The following is a 17,187-nucleotide window of genomic DNA, read 5'->3' on the forward strand; positions in this document are numbered from 1 at the left end:
TGAAAGGTCTGCTTCACGCTTCCTTGGTGAACAAATTACGACCCTGTGTTCGGCAAACAAAAACCGTACCCAGGAATTTTGTAACATTGCCGCTCCGGTTATCTGCCTAACTTCACCGCAACGCACCAGCGTAAACTCAATGGGCAGCATTTCAAAACATGATATTTCAAAAAACCACCCGAATCTCAATAACTTTCAGTTAGCAACGTCGAGTGATCACACACTTCTAATAATCTGCATACTTAATGTACTTATTCGAAGCTTTCCTGCCGCGTCATAGCACTGTTTTAATCCTGACCAAAACACTGCTGTAACGCAGCAAAGACGTTGCGCCTAAGTGCCGTAAGTACGCTTGTTAATAAAACTGGCGTACCATCTCGACCTTGCTAACTGAAAGTTCTCGAAATTCGGGCGGCCTTCTGATACATCATGTTTTGATACATCATGATTTTGATACATCATGTTGTTTACAACATGATACATCATGTTGTGCCCATTGAGTTATGCTGCTTCACTGCGGTGTTCCAAAGCACTGCCGTGAAGTTCGATTAGTGGCCGCAGGGGCAATGTTCGAAATTCCTGCACATCTGTTCTCGTCAGGGCCGTAACTTGGGGGGGGGGGGGGGGGGGCGAATATGGAGTGCATGGAGTGAACATGGAGTGCGAATATATACGTCTTCACAGTAGTGACCACCAGTTGCCAAAATTTTTCGCCCACTGTAATTTTCCTGAGATTACTTCTCTTCACTGCCTTTGCTCAAGCCTTTCCTTTTACAAGACCAGTACCTCAGCGCTCCCGCCCGCCCACTTTGTCGGTCGCAAGATCTTGTTGCGAATGGCTGTAAATAAAACGTTTACGATCGGAGGCTAACCTCTCGGCCACCATCAGGCTTTCAATAATCCGCGCCGTCCTTACCAGGTGAATACGCGGCGTGCATTAGCTATGACGAACAGCTGGCAGACGGCACGAACGATCGCTTCTCTGAAAGTTCGATAGAGTATTACAAGCTACAGTGCCACCTACGAGCTAGCCTATGTGCATGCTTGCCAACCTTCTAGGCACGCGCAAACGATCGCAGATGGCCGGGCGCCATGATGCCATTTTATGTATGTCATGCCTCGCAGTCGACAGAACAACGCGCGCGGCCAATCATCGAGTCAGGACTCTGCGTACACAGAAAATGAACCCGGCTTTTCAGCATTCGTTCGCGAAGCGGGCACGCGGCAACGGCGATCGACTCATGTTCAAACAAGAGCGCAGTGTGCTTACGTTGAGCGAATTACTTTTACTCTTTCGGGTTAGTGACTGATCACGAGTAACGAGTAACCGCGAGTCCCACCCAGTGGCGTAGCTAGGTCGTCTGGCACCCGGGGCCCTTAGCTCTTCTGTCACCCCCCCCCCCCCCCCCGGGTGTAGTCGAGGAAGGCGAGGATATCGACAATTTTCGGGTGTCTTCAGACGTATATGACACCCCCCCCCCCCCCCCCCTACTGGCCCCGTGCACCCGGGGCCCACGGCCCCCCGGCCCCCCCTGTGGCTACGCCACTGGTCCCACCAAAAGTATCTAGAGGTGCATGCATTGAGGACGGTTGCCCTCGCTACGAAACAACGTTTGCAAGAGATGACTGTATGACCGAGCGAACGACTCAGCAAGCGTCAACGAAACGAGCCAGCGAACGAGCGGGCGATCGCTCGTTTATCTTTGCGAGTGTCCCAGTGCCGCATCTACGTCTAAACCTATAAAGCACACGCTAATTAGCACGTACGCCTCAAAGACCTATGACGCAGTCGTTCGGCTAAGAACGCGCCCCGTAACTTGCAAGCTTTCGTGAGAGCACGCAAGCTTTGTCATCGGTGGTTTTGTATCGTAAATCCACCGGCCGATCCCCAGCGACGAAAACTAGCGAAAGAGGCAAACAAAATTATTCGCTGTCAAGAAGGCTGTAGCAAGTAACCACAAGGAGGCAGAGAGTTGCTTCAAGACCCGTTATCAAGAGCAAGCGCTCCAAACCATGTGACAATTAGCCCACGGTTCTGTCACCGAACGTATGTGCACAGATTTCGTGGTTCCTGTCCAGGAACGCGCCGATCGAGCGTTATCAGCCCGAAGGTTTTTCTATTTTGTCAGTCCGCGCTTTGCGAACCGTCCTGGAGCATTTTCGTGTTGTAAAAGCAAGGGACCCTGCAACCACGAGCACGCAAGGAACCCATATAACGTGCGTTACAGCCAACGTAAGCCGCGCTGTTCAAATTTAAAAAAAAAGTACAGAAAAGAGAAAGAAAACAGAGGCGCGCATTCGCGGGTGGAAAAATTCCACTCTCGGAGGAGCGCCCAGAAGAAACAGGGACTTGTTAGCCATCTTGAGGACTCCTAATCGTCATAGGGACGCTTCGTCGTCGGGTCGTTCACCTCCTCAAGCCTTCGTAGATATCAGAGCAGAGGGTTCTGGGATATCAAAAGAATCACGCCACCTCGGATTGCCGGGCACTGTAAACAACCCGTCTAGGGATAATTGGGTCAATCGTTTGAACTGCGGGAGGCCGTGGCCGCCGTGGGGGCCATTTTCAAACCGTTGTCACGATTGCGACTATATTATGTGGAGCTATATCGCGCGGAACTTGATCGCGCTCGTCGCCCGAAATTGACCGAATGGTGCGTTCGAAGACGTTTCAGGCGGCGAAGTGACCGAGACTGACCGCGCCGCGATAACAGAGAAGTTACGTAGGAACTTCGGCGTGCCCTGAGACTCCTCGAGCTTGTAATTCAACTGAGTCGGTCCGCCGTCTCCTGATCGAGGAGAGCTCGGTGGCTGTGAAGAGCCCGGAGTTGTTACCGATGACGGGTCACGATAACCTTTCCCGATCGACGGCGGACGCAGTGAAGGTGAGATCGGGCTGTGAGTACGAGAGACCCGAAATCGCAAGAAAAAAAAAAAAAAAAAAAGAAAACGGCTGGTTTCTTTTGGCGGGAAAAGCAGGTGCACCGGGCAACCGAATTCAACACGATCCGAGATGTAGCGCATCGTTCTGGAAGTTGAGCGGCCTTTTCGCTATCGTTGTTTTTGTTTTTTGATGAACTTGGACTCGTGAACAAGGACAGACGCGAGGACGTGGGGCCAGCTGTACGAGCTACGAGTCTCGACGCAGCCTTAATGCAGGTGAGAGTTTGCTTTCAAAACGTTACGCAGCTGACATTTTACTCGGTATCGTAAAGACACTTGCTCGCGCACTGCACGCGTCTATAATGTGCGTGTCGAGTTGATTACGTGCTAACGCGACACTTCGCAGGGCGCAAAAAAAATAAATAAATAAAAAAATAAACTGTGCGCAATGTCTCGCCTGTGACAGAAGCGATGAGAGTCGCGAGAATATGTATCAATAACGGTGCAGTGGTTCGGATAAGTGCGTTATTCTTTGCCGTTGTCAGCTGTTATGTTCAGTCGCGATCAAAAGTTTGGGGACCCAAGGCAACTGTGCACAAGGTCTGGCCTGTGACAAATAGCGACGAGATAACTAATAGCGGTGCAGTGGTTGGGATAAGCGCGTTATTGTTTGCCGTTATCAGCTGTTATGTACAGTCGCGATCAAAAGATGGGAGGCCGAAGGTACCGCGATTCTTTTTTTTTTTTCTTGCAGTCTGGACATTCCGGCTGAAATCAAGAGCGCGCGCGCACGCGCGCGTGTTTGACTAAATGCGATGTGTTAAACGAATTCCAGGCCGCGGAGCTTCGCTTGAATATATTCAAATTTTTTGCTGACGCAGTGGTGCCCAAAGTTTTGATCGCGCCAGTACGTGTACGTATTGCGCATTGGATGTCGTCTTCGCTGGTGCGGTCTGTTTGTCGTCTGTTCCGCGTCGGTGCTTCGCGAGTTCGGCTGCATTGTGCGTTCGCCGGCCAAGATGGCGGACCTCCGCCGACGGCTCGCCGGCACAATGGCGGCCGCTGTGTCCGCGCGGAGGTTTTCCGGGCATGGCGCGTCTTCCTAACTGGCACTTTCTAACATGGCCGCGCAGGAACGCTAGCGCTGGGGTTCGAATGGCACTCGTCGGCGAGTGAAATTGCGCGCACCTGTCTCGTCGTCAGTAACGTCAGAACATTTCGAGCCATTTTTGCAATTACGTTTACCGCGACTTCAATTAATGCATGGTGGTCGACCTCTTCGGCCCTCTCGGCTTTCGCCATCTTGGTTTCTCCGCCGAGGATTCTGCTCGTTCGCGGTCAACGTAACCTCGCCGCGTCTGTCTGCGTGAAATGCAATCGGTTGCTGGCGCAAAAAAGAAAAAAAAATTGCGCCGCTGCTATCGGTCGGGAAAATTTGTTCTTCGTTCGCGATCAGTCACGACCGCTTGTCGTTTATTAAATGAACGAACAACGTCTTTTCACCCGCAATAACTGCAAATCTGCATCAACCTCACGTAATCGCCCTCCCTTCCCGCTAAGGAGACCGTCTGCCCGAATCGAGGAAAGCTTGCCGTCACGCAAACTCCGCGAGATAGTTTATTTCGTTCGAATGCTCGGAAAATTTCGCCGCCCGGCTAATCACTAACGGACGTGTTTCCCGCCTAGGGATTTGTCGGGCGTCAAAGGTCATTGTTCTGGGCACAAGCGCGCCCCAAGCTTCGCGACTGCTATAGGCTCCTGGGCCTTGCGGTTCAAATGCTGCGGTACCTATAACGGTCTGCCCTAGGGAGACCTGTATATAAACCCGGGCCCCCGGAGACGTCGGCACCCCAGTCGACCGTTGGCCTCCGAGGTGTGCAGACGTCAAGATCGCTGCAGGAACCACCGAACTTTTGGCGGGAAGAGCTGGCCATGGCCAACGGTCTTTGTTGGAGACACCTTGATCGTGTGCGTGTCGTGTGGAACTCTTGATGGCCCGTTCGCTGTCGACGTGGGAGAGGGACTTGCGGACAAAGACCGACCTCGAGATGCGACTACGAGCAGCGCAACGAAGGTGAGTTGGCTATTTGCGTTCGGGGAAGCGGTTTATTTAAAATTGTAGCTGCACTTGGGCATTCTTTCGGCATCTTCTAAGGCTATATTAGCGGAGCTCTTGTTCTAGCTGTTAGGTGACCGAAGCGATGAGGGGTTTGCTGCGCGTATTAGCTGAAGGCTTTTTTTTTTAAGTGAGAAATAGTTTCTGCGGCGGGCATAACGAGAACGGACGGGCTGAGATGGCAGGCGGCTTCGTCGGCGCTTTGTTCTCTCCGTGTAACGTATAGGCTGCACGACTCGTTAGCGTTCCGCTGCCGGCGATCTCGACTGCCGGCGATCTCGACCCTACCGGCGCGTTTCGATAGTGTGCAGTGGTCATCGAGTGAGGTGTTCGTTGGTTGCAGTGCGGGCGCGGGACGCCGTGCTTGTTTAATTTAATTGGTAAGCGAACGTTTACTGCAATTTGTATAACTATCGCGGAATTTTTGCGAGTGCTTACGAAAATTATAGAATTTGGAATAATATCGTTATCGATGCTTCCCGGCCGTCCCTGCTTTTAAAATGCGTAACATTTACCGGGTGAAGACAGCTTTCGTATTTTTTATTTGTCGAAAAAATTTTATGAATTTATTTAAATTAGTTATTTAAATTTCATTATTTTCTCTTTTTTTTGTACAGCTCGCGGTGTGACGTTGCCGTTAGAGAGTTCAAGTGCTTGTGGGTCGATTACAAAAAAAAAAAAAAAAATGACGCGCTGACTTATTCCTGATGCGCACGTATGGAAAAAAATCCATATCTAGAAAATAGACGCATCGCTCATTTCATGACGAGCTACAAAAACAAGCGTACATCCAAGGCACGTGTTAACGTGGAATAATAAAACTGAATTCTTTGTCGTGCAGTAATAACCATGGCTGACTTGCACACAGTGCGGCGTTCCTGGTGATATGATAGGCTTCTCGTGTGGTTTTGGTTAGGGTGACGGAAGAAAATGACCGTGTTTCCGAAGATGAACACGATTTACAATGTCAGGCAAGATTATAACATGGCGCGCCGGTTAACGAATTCCTGTGATCTATGAGGCACGCGCTAACACGTAGGCCTGTCTGGCCAATGTTAACACGTACGCTTGTGCCCTTGGATGTGTGCTTGTTCTCGTATTTGCGTATTTCTGTGTTGCGCATTATAACATCCGTACAGTTTCGCTGGTTGGCCATCCACCTTCACGGAGTGGAACTGCGGCCGAACTTTCTTGGGGTCTCTATTTTTTTTTTCCCAGTACAGCAAATAACGCCGTTTTTGTACTAGCTTCGTGCAGCTACAGCGTGTTTTGCACCTTTCTAGAGTGCCGCGATTTTACCGCTCACTGATGGCTCGGCCAGACTGCTCGAACGCGCCCGCGTTTTCCGCGACGTTGGTGGTGGTTGCGTATCTCGTTGCTGCTCTGGCGGTATTCGAGCGGGGATTTTCCTGTACAATCGCTCTCGACTTCTCCGATTTTGCTTACTTAGTTCTTCCATTTGTTGTAGTCCGCGGTAGTGTGGGCGTTTCGTTTCCGCCCGTACTTTTTCGGTACAAGTCACTGTCCTCTGACCTTATGTTCTGCACGGCTTTCTTCCGAGTCTTCCGATTAGTGATTAGCATTTTTTTCCCTAATTTACCCAATTTGAGCCTCTCTAATATCTCGGTTATTGTGATTTTCCTTGCCTAATTAGGGCCAACGTTCCTTAGCGTCGACATTCCAAGTGAGCCGATGCCGCAGATAGGGCAGACTATGGTGCAGTGTTGCTAATTTTCAAATGGTAGTGGAACTAATGCCCGTAAGATTAATTCGGCCTACTCAACAACTAATTCTCCTTTCTGGTGGGGAATTGGTGAAAAACCGCCTCCCGTAATCGTGGCGATGGAGCCCTGCTTAGTCCCAAGTGAACTTTGATTTTCAAAATGTATGCCGTACGATGGCTTTGCCGCATCGTGCCTCTATCTGCGGTGGGGCATCCTTTACAGGCACATTGCGCTGTACGGTTAGGGGGTCCCTCACCAGGCCTGGCCATATTGAGCTGACAAGCGCAGAGCATACACATCGCGATAACGATTGTGTCTGCAAAGTATTACATCGCTACGCGCCGCGGAAAGCTCTGAAATTTCAAACAGAACGCCGTGTTTCCTTCTCTTCGCGGCCGCCGCGCTCCAAGCTGGAGATGACGTACACGTGCTAGTGCGCTTACGTACACGTGTTCGCACTGTGACGTCACTCGTTGTGACACGTCACTTCGAAAATTATTCGAGCCAACATCTGTTATTCGTGTAATTTGTTGCTATAATGGACAAATTAAAGCTTAGAGAAATAATAAAACACAAACCAAATGTCTGCGTGTTCTTGTTTTACTTCGTACCGCAAGAAGAGAGATGCACTTCCGTTTCGTCTGCTTGTTCCCACGTCGTGCTGTTGTGGTCGCAGACACCAGAACTACATCATTTCCAACTGTGTTCCAGCGCGGGTTTATGCTCTGTGATCCGCTTGTCTGCCTCGCTTGTCTGCCTCGTGCGCTGCGCGAAACGAGACAATAGACAGTTTTAGTTTAGCATACGCTATACCACTGCGTACGCTATAAAATAGCGGGTCGTCACTGCGCATGCGCAGAACGCTAAACGACGAATAGTAGACAGTTTTAGTTTAGCGTACGCTATACGCTAAGTGTAGCGTACGCTAAGCAGCGCATGTTTTCTACAATTTTAGTTGGCCGGCGATATCTTCGGATCTCAGAGGTCATATGCCGCCGTTGCGGCTATTTCCCGCCTCTAGCGATAGGTGGCGTTGACATCTCGAACGTTTCTTTCGTTAGGCTTCGACTCGTTGAAAACGAGAAGCGATATCGAAAGCACAACGAGGTTATCCATAATACTCTGTTGTCGAAGCGGCCTGAGACTAAGCGAAAGCTGTCTACACAATCGTTTGCTACGAACGAAGTGCATTTTACAAAAGCAACGCCAAACTCAATTCGAAGCGGGCAGCCGAGACCGCCGCCATGTTTCCCGCAAGCTACGCTAAAACGCCTACGCTAAGTCGTTTGTGTTGCGTACGCCCGCTATTTCGTTTAGCGTTCAGCGCATGCGCAGTGACGATCCGCTATTTTTTAGCGTACGCAATGGTATAGCGTACGCTATACTAAAACTGTCTAGTGTATAGCGTACGCACGCTATTTGTCAAATTTATCGTTAGCGTCTTTGCGTGGTTTGCTGAGTGTGCGTGAGACATGGCGGCGTTCCCGGCTGCCCGCTTCGAATTGAACTTGGCGTTGCTTCTGTAAAATGCACTTCGTTCGTAGCAAATGACTGTGTAAACGGCTTTCGCTTAGTCTCAGCCGATTCGACGACAGAGTATTATGGATAACCTTGTGGTGTTTTCGAGATCACTTCTCGTTTCGAACGAGTTGAAGCCTAACGACAGAATTCGAGATGTCAGCGACACCTATCGCTACAGTCAAAAGACAGCCGCAACGACGGCATATGGCCTCTGGGATTGGAAGATCTCGCAGGCCAACTAAAACTGAAAAACATGCGCTGCTTAGCGTACGCTACACTATAGCATAGGCTATAAGTTGCGTACGCTAAACTAAAGCTGTCTAATCACAACAGCTCGCACGCGACGCCGTCAGCGGAAGTGCGCCGCGCCGCTAAAAAGCGAGGAGAAAAGAAAATGAAGGCGGGGCCCGTGACGTATGCGTCACGGGGTCCTTCAGCTCCGGTATGGGAGAATGCAGGGAAGGAATTTCGCTTGCGGAGGCTAGACGGGGCGAATGGATTGTCTCGCTATGCCGTGGAGCTCGCCTTGTGAAATCATGGGTTCGCGGCACTGAAATATCTCTATCTTCGCTATTATAACCGAAGTTTGCTGCGTGGCCTGTTGAGGGGCCCTCTAAGTCTTGATTTGGTTATTTAATAATGCTGATAACTACCTTCTGTTTGATATAACCTCTCGTTTTGATTGTTGCGACTTTCTGCATGCAGTGCATCTTACTTTCATTATTGAGGCCTCTGTAGCTCTCGTGCTCTGCTCTCTTGTTTGTTTCTGGTGGAACGTGCTCTTCAGAAGTACTCGCGATATCGAGATAACAGATATTGTCATTGATTTTTAAAGGGCCCCTCACCAGGCCCCATAGCGAATTTTGGTTATACGCTGCAAGTTGTGTTGCGTATTCCCTCTAGGGAGCGTTCTGCCGCAAAAATTTGTCAAATCGGCTTGTTAATAGCCGAGATAGAAATATTTCAGTGCCGCGAACTTATGATTTCAGGAGGCGGGCTTCACCGCAAACTTAAACGCTCTCTCCACTTGCCCCGTCTAACCTCCGCAAGCGAAATTCCATCGCGAAATATCTGCCACCAATGCCTAAGCACGATGACGTCGTGAGTGGCGTCATCGCACGTGTACCTTTGATACAAATGAACAAAATTATAGCGAAGGAGCGCTTACAGGTTCTTGTTATATTTGGGTTACTCGGGGTGTAGTGTTTCACCCAAGTTAGGCCATACTAAAGAAATCCTCGCGCGAGATACAAGAATGTAAAATATTGTCTACTGTCCTCTTGAGCAGGTCAAAGAATTTTGTTACTTTGAGCTTCGGTAATTAATTAAATGCCAAAGAAATGAACCAACTTTCGAAGCATTGATCTAAATGCAAAATCTTCAACGTAGAAATGGCAGAGCCTATTGTGAAACATCAAAATAATGTCTTTCTATGATTGTCGCTGCTGTGGTTTTCATTTTTTGCGGACTGGAATGAAAGCGCGATAATTAAAAAAAAAAAAAAAAAAAAAAAAAACCCGCGACTACGTAATTGCATGCAGGGACATTAGTGCCCTCAAACAAGTTACCAATGAAGAATTAACGCTGCATGCAGACCGAAGGCAATAGTAGGTCGCAAAGAAAATGATATGCAATGGCCATATCCGCCATCTCGAATACATCGCCATCCACCGCGAAAACCTCCTCGCCCTCAACGAAACTTGCATAGGAAAAGCCATGCATTATTTATCGCGCATCTAATCGCTTCAACCGATCAAATGTCTAGGCAAAAGTGCAAGCGAAAACCATTCTGTTCGATCAATCTTCGCTGCTCAAGGACTGTTGGTGTGCTCGGTCTGCGTGCAGCATCCATCATTCGTAATTATTTGTTTATCGACTGCGATTGTATTCGTGCATGCTATCAAAGGTGGTTTTATGTTTTCTTTGTTGTTTATTAATCTCGCTGACGCATGTCATCTGTTAAAACTCCTCCTATATAGTATTTCCTTTACTGCGCGTTATATATTTTTTTCCGATGCGGCTTGTTCGTCAGTGCTTCGCACACATTTTCGCGGTGATGCATCTCAACTGGTACCATTTTTTGTTTCTCGAGTGTGCGGTTTATTTATTTTTTTCCACTACAGTAAATTACACTGCCTTAGTGGCTTCTTGCAAAGGGTGTCTACCAACCGGAAAAACGAGGAATTCTCAGTGATTTTGAATAGTCTGGAAATACTCAGGGAAAACTTAGGGAATTTGTGCTTATATCAGGGAAAATTAGCGGTAATATTATTGAAAGGAAACGAAAGTCGCAGTAATGCTTGCTCGCGTAACTGAGGGATTGTAACGAATCATCTTTTGACGTCGTGTCGTCGGCTGGAGGAGTTTACAGTCAATGGCCGACTTCCCGGACGCCCGACGGCTCCGCGGCACCATCACGTACGCCATAGAGTCAATGTCTAAGAAAGTCTGAAATTTCGGGCACAAGAGCCGTTCGCTGCTCTTGGGGAAATGCTCAGGGAAAACTCGGGAAATTTTTTGCTTGTATCAGTGAAAGTTAACTGCAACTTTATTCAAAGGAAACGAAAGTCGCGGTAGTGCTGGCTCTAGTAAGAGAGGGATCGTAACGAATCGTCTTTGATGCCATGTCGTCGGCTGGAGGAGTTGCCATGGTGTACAGTGAACGACCGGCTTTCCGGACGTCCGATAATTCGGGCGGCTTCGCAGCACCACCACGTCCCCCTTAAGGCCAATGTATAAGAACGTCTGAAATTTCAGACGCAAGAGCCCTTCGCGATCCGATTTTCCGGAATTTTTTTCCCGTGACCGCAGGTCCAAAACTGCATTAATAAGTGATCACCGCCGCCATTTTGATTACCTCGCTGCCTCGAACCGGCGCTTTCGCACGCATATCTGCTGGCGGCTAGCCCAAACCACCACCGCGGCAGCGCTAGGCCTAGCTGCTTCGACGTTCGCTACCAAGCTTGCCGTTCTGTGCCGTTTTTCATTGAAGGAATTCGCCGCTGTCAGCAATGGCATCGATTCCGCCTCTGTGGTTCTCGCGAATGAGTTTGACGCACGGAAAGCGCGACGCGTTGCATAATGCCGGTTCCCCAGTGTCAGCTTCGCCCCAGTACAGCAATAATACGCGGTGAAGCACAGCCGAATTATTGCGGCGAAGCATAAGCGTGGGAAGGGGCAATTGTCACGGGACAGTGTGCACGCGTGCATCCGCCATCTCCTGTCAAAGTACGAGCACCGATATGCCTAAGTGTGCTGACAGGCCTTCAGAGCATTTTCGGATGTGCCTGTGTCGAATTGAGCCCTTAAAGGGACACTAAAGCGAAACAATAAATCAGTTTAGACTAATGAAGCATTGTTTCAGAACCCTGCAGGCAGTCATTTCAAAAAAAAACTTATTAGATGAGAAAATAAAGGTCCAAGTATCAGTATTTGACTTTCGCGCCGAAACCCCAGCGCCGGTACGTCATCGTGACGTCAGGGATTCCAAAGTATGTTTTCGCATGTGCGCCGCGTTGGCTGAGGAAAGGTTCCCGAAACTTGCCATGTTAAATATTTGGTTCCTTTAGAACGCAATGTAGTCAATCTGTACCGCTGTATATAATTAGTAGGCCCTAGAAGATGCCATAAAGATGCATGACGTCACAGCCACCAGGTGCGGGAACTTGAGTAGGCGTCGCCACCCGTATTTCGTTCTTGCGCTTTTTCTGGCTTACCATAGGTCTTATCGTTGTAAGAGTGGTGTTTTTGGTGTTTTAGAAAGGTGCCTGATTAGAAACTGCCTGATTTTTGGTTCAAATGTTCCGTGGGGCGAACGCGAGGCGGAAGAAGGACGAGAACAGAAAAGGCCTACGCAGTGAGGAATGAGGAAGTGAGGAAGCGTGCCGCCGCTTCTTTGAAGGTGGTTGGGCTAAAAAAACAAACACAGTGGTGGCTGACGCCTAGACAATATTTGCTTCTGTATGCACTCCTTTTTATTCGTATTTAGGAATGTTCGACACGATTTGCAATGGGTGCTACATAAAAGTGCTTTCCCGAGCGTGAAAGAAACCCGCGAATACGCGCAAAGTGCCTCGAGCGGCCAGGCGTATTTTGCGCGTATTCGCGGGCTTCTCTCATGCTCGGAAAAGCACTTTTATGTAGCACCTATCGAGCAACGGAAAGCTTGTATATCGGGTGTATTAGAGCGCAGCTCTTCGCTTCGCCGTCGGCCTCGTCGTAACCAAGGTCATCATCCGCGCGCTGTTCTAGTCACACGAGCATGCCGAAGGTCCTTTGAAGTTAAGGAGCACTGAGCTTTCAAAGGCACAGTAGTTCAAGGGGTATATGTCGGTGATACACGGTCTCCAGGTAGTCTTCGTTGAAGCTTTTAACAGAAACCGCAACGTATGCGTCTTATAATAAATTTGTCAATTTTTTTTCAGCAACATTTATTTTCCCTAATACATGGAAACATCAAAATAAAATGCAAACGTAGTAAAGGCATTCAGATGTATTTATTGTAATGATGGCCACCATGTGTACCGCTTTGTACACAGCACGTTGGCGTGGATTATTCGTTGTTGCCTTTGCTTCAGCTGCTTTGTTTCATTCGTTGTGGCTATGCAGCGGTAGGTACGCGTAAACGCGGTAAAATAAATAACTACAAAACGAAAGTGACGAGGGAGGACGCGCAGAAAAAATTCGAGACTGGGATGCCTAGCAGCCGCTAACCAAAGAACCGAAATCGCACATGGCACCCGTGAATTGTGTCGATGTTGCTGCAGACGACAGGCCATGCCGGCGTTGCTGTACCGGTGCTTTCATGATGGAGATTGCGGGTGTCTCGAAGGTGTTTAGTGAGGGTGGCCAAGAAATGCGGCGACGAAAGGATGGAAGCGACAAGGAAGATTGTTTTTTTTTTTTAAAGATGACGTTGTAAGAGTATCTGGAACGAATATACCTGGTGTCGCGATGTTGAACTGCCTCGAGGGCATTGGCGAGATATGCTTGATGCGGATCCCAGATGGCAGATGCGTATTCAAGTTTCGTTCTTACCATTGATCTGTAGGCCAACAGTTTTACATGCAATGGAGCAAGGCGAAGGTGGCGTCTTAGAAATCCCGATGTTTTGTTAGCCGATGAAATAACATTAGTAACATGCGCATTCCAGGTTAGATCATTAGCCAGTGTGATACCTAGGTATTTGTAGGATTCCACTGATTCCCCGGTGACGTCACCAATCCGATAAGAAAAGCGAAGAGGGTGATGAGGACGGGTAAATGAGACAAGTTTACATTTGTTAGAGTTGAGTGTTATCAGCCAAGCATCGCACCATTGTACCAGGTTAAGGTCGGATTGAAGAGTTGCTTGGTCAGTGATGGTATTGACTGCGCGGTAAATAACGCAGTCATCGGCAAACATACGGATATGTCAGGACACATGCAAGGGTAAGTCGTTAATGTAAATTAACAAAAGAAGGGGGCTAAGGACGGGCTCCTGTGGTACGCCTGATGTGACGAGTGCAATGTTTGCACTCTTCACAAATGCAAACGAGAAAGTTTTAGTAATAGGCGTCGGTGAGCTATTTTGTCAAACGCTTTCGCGTAATCCAAAAATATGGCGTCTGTTTGTTATGGTCAAGATTAGCATGAACGTCAGGAAATAGTGCAAGCTGGGTCTCGCAAGAACGGCCCCTGCGGAACCCGTGCTGCGAAGGATGAAAGAAGTTGTCAGCGTCTAGAAAGTCTCATAATATGAGAGTAGATTACATGCTCCATGATCTTGCAGGGAACACTTGTCAATGAGATGGGGCGGTAATTTAGGGGAGAATCTTTGTTGCCCGATTGGTAGACTGGAATAACCTTCCCCATCTTCCACTCGTCTGGCATGATGTCTGTGGAAAGCGACTCTGAAAATAATAGAGAAACTCTGCAGAAATATGTTCCGTGTTTTTTAGTAGTTTAGAGTTAGTGTCATCGATGCCAGATGATGAAGACAATTAAATATTTTCTATCACAGATAAAAGCCCACGTACTGTGAATGTGATGGCTGACATTTTGTTGCATTGTATATTTGTGATTGGCGAAGGAGGAAGTGTGTCCATTTCACTAGTGAAGACTAAAGAAAACGCGTTGTACATATTAGCGCAGGTTAAATCTGTCACCGATTTACCCAGCTCGTTAGTAAAATAATTCATATGCGCTTCTTTAGGGTTTATCACCTGCCAGAATTTTCTTGGATTAGTAAGTAAAATGTTTGGCAGGTCGTAGTGAAAAAAGCGCTTGGCATCGCGAATTCCAATTAAGTACGCAGCTTCAGCAGCGTAATATTTCTCCCACGCAGCTGAGCTTGCCTTAGCTTTAGCGTGGCAATAGAGGCGCTTTTTTATTTTCTAGTCGTTTTAAGGATCTCGTAAACCATTTCACAAACGAAGTTTCACAAACGTAAGTTGATGATAAAGGGATAAGTCTTTCGGCGAATTCGCTCGAACTGGGGAACGTGGAAAGTGTTTTGGCCCATCAATTACAGTTGCAGAAGTTGTTCTTGTCTGTTATCTGGGATGTCAACCACAGTGCTGCTGAGTGCTTGGTTTAGCGCTCGATAGATTTAGCAAGGGACCAATCCGTCGCTATAGCCAGCGTTTCGCTAACTGAAAATCAAGCTAGAAGTGTCAAGGCTGAAAAAAAAAAGTATTCAAACGAATCACGCAACTCTAACGGACTTATTGCAAGGGGCATAACATAGTGTAAAATAAATCAACATAGTTTTCCCTCACAACCCCAGCCGGTAACAAATTCCACTCCAATATGGCCTGCGAAAAGGAACTTTAATAAGAGTGGTCTTGTCCTAATTCGTATAACCACACTATCATTCATTCCCAATCATCTGTTGAACCTAAGCTCTACAGTTTCGCCGAGACAAACCTGACTCGGCTGAGTAGGCCATATTCGGCGTAGTTCCTTGTTTTTGTGGCAACCTAAGTTAGATCGTAGTTTAGATCGTCAAAGCATATACGAGGGGTTTCTGCGAAGACTAAGCAAATTTTAAAAGTCGCCTCTCTGAAACAGCACCAGTCTTGTCGGCGACCTGGTCCCCTCGGAGAGGCGGACATTACATGCACGAGATCAAAATGCATAACCGACTAATTACCAACATTCAAATTTTTAACTAATTACCTTGCGGCACACATTGCAATTTACAAATGGCAGCAAGGGAGTCGGCGAGGTGAATCCACTTGGAAGGACTTCTCAGGATGACCATGAGTCCAAGTGAGCCGATGCCGGTGACAGGGCAGCCTATGGGGCAATGTGGATAATTGTCAACTATATTGGCCCTAATTTACGTCCGCAAGATATCTTACTCGGCAACGAATTCTTATTTCTGGTGGGCAAACCGCCTCCCGTCATCGCTTCGCGGGAGCCCTGCTTAGTCCCAAGCAGTGGCGTAGCAACGGGGGGGTCGTAAACGTTTGAAGACACCCGGAAATTGTCGACATCCTCGCCTTCCTCGACTACACCTGGAGGGGGGGGGGTGCGGGGGGGGGGGTGACAGAAGACCTATGGGCCCCGGGTACCAGACGACCTAGCCACGCCAATGATTCCAAGTGAACTTGCCCACCCCCCCCCCCCCCCCCCAAGTGAACTTGCTCAATTTCCCAAAAGTGTGCCGTACGGCGGCTTCGCCTCATCATGCCTCTATTCGCGGCGGTGCACTCTTTACAGGCACATTGTGTCATGCGATTAAGGAGAAGCGAGTCCTTGGTACAAAAAAAAAAAAAAATCTATTTTCTTTTGCGTTGTTTTGGTACTGCATCTCTTTAGGTTTCGAAAGAAATAACACATGAGTATGCGCCACTTTTTTAAGTATTTTTCACTTTAGTTTTCGCGTCGACCGGAACTGGGACGAGGCTTTCGTTAACGCGATTTCGTTATGGAGCGGTAATCATAAACAAGCAATATCAGCGTGACAGAAGTTGTGGTTTTGAATTTGCGACTTTCTGCAAGCAATGCATATTGCATTCATTAGGGAGGCGGGTCTCTGTAGCTCTGGTATGCTGCCCCTTTGTTTCTAGTGGGATGTGCTCTTCATAAAAATGCGCGATATCGAGATAAGCGATATTGTCGCTGTTTTTAATGTTATTAGCATTCTTTGCATACTTCAGGCCATTTTGAGCCAATCTGTTCACCATTACGCCCGTCCGCCTGCCCATCTTGCAGCCTGTCTGCCTGTCTTTCTGTCTGTCCGTTCGTCTTTTCTGTCATTCTGTCCTGTCTGTACACATGTCCGCCCGTCGGTCTGTCTACCCGTCTGTTTGTCCATCTGTCTATCCTTCTTTCGGTCTGTCTTCCCTCTGTTTATATCTGTCCTGTCTGTCCGTCTACCCGCCCGACCGTCCATTTTTCTTTCTAGCTTGTCCGCCTGTCCGTCCGTCTGTCCTGTCCATCTGTCAGTGTCTGTCTCTTCTGCTATCTTAACTGGGGGTCGCCAGAAATTCAAAATTACCTGAGGGCATACGCGAACGGCATGAATTCACTACCTTGATGGGTGTTTATAGCTCCAGAGAAAGCCATAAGAGGCGGCAAACCTGTTCAGTGAAGTCAACCAACGCTTATGTGAACATAAGGCCAGCCGCTTCGCCCCCCCTTTATTTTGGTGTTTTTCCCTCTCCACTAAGTGATTGCGTGTTTTTTTCTTTTTTGCATGTTAGATTTGTGTTTATATGTACACTTTTTAACCGGATTCTTCTAATGGGTGCCAGATCCGAACTCTCCTTGATCGCCCAATACAAAGGGGAAGGGAAGGCTGCAAGATCATAATCGGTAGTCACTGAATGTTTCTCCTTCATTGTGTACAAATAGTTGAATTATTTAAATTTATAAATTTACCTCATCCATGAGATGTCAATGAAAAAGTTGTGGATGACATTGACAAATGACCGATAACAACATTTAAAACAACCTA

General features: G+C 48.1%; 1 long non-coding RNA gene across 2 annotated transcripts in view; it reads right to left on the bottom strand.

Moving 5' to 3' along the window:
- LOC129388052 (uncharacterized) overlaps window positions 1-17,187 on the bottom strand; it is a 226,920-nt gene that overhangs the window by 2,315 nt on the left and 207,418 nt on the right. The window contains exon 4 of one of the 2 annotated variants that reach the window (XR_011890669.1): window positions 15,402-15,521. The exons of the other annotated variant lie outside the window; for it this stretch is intronic. This is a non-coding gene — a long non-coding RNA (uncharacterized lncRNA). The remainder of the gene's footprint in view (window positions 1-15,401; window positions 15,522-17,187) is intronic. 2 annotated transcript variants of the gene reach the window in all.

The sequence above is a fragment of the Dermacentor andersoni genome, chromosome 10 (assembly GCF_023375885.2).
Source record: "Dermacentor andersoni chromosome 10, qqDerAnde1_hic_scaffold, whole genome shotgun sequence".
Classification (NCBI taxonomy): domain Eukaryota; kingdom Metazoa; phylum Arthropoda; class Arachnida; order Ixodida; family Ixodidae; genus Dermacentor; species Dermacentor andersoni.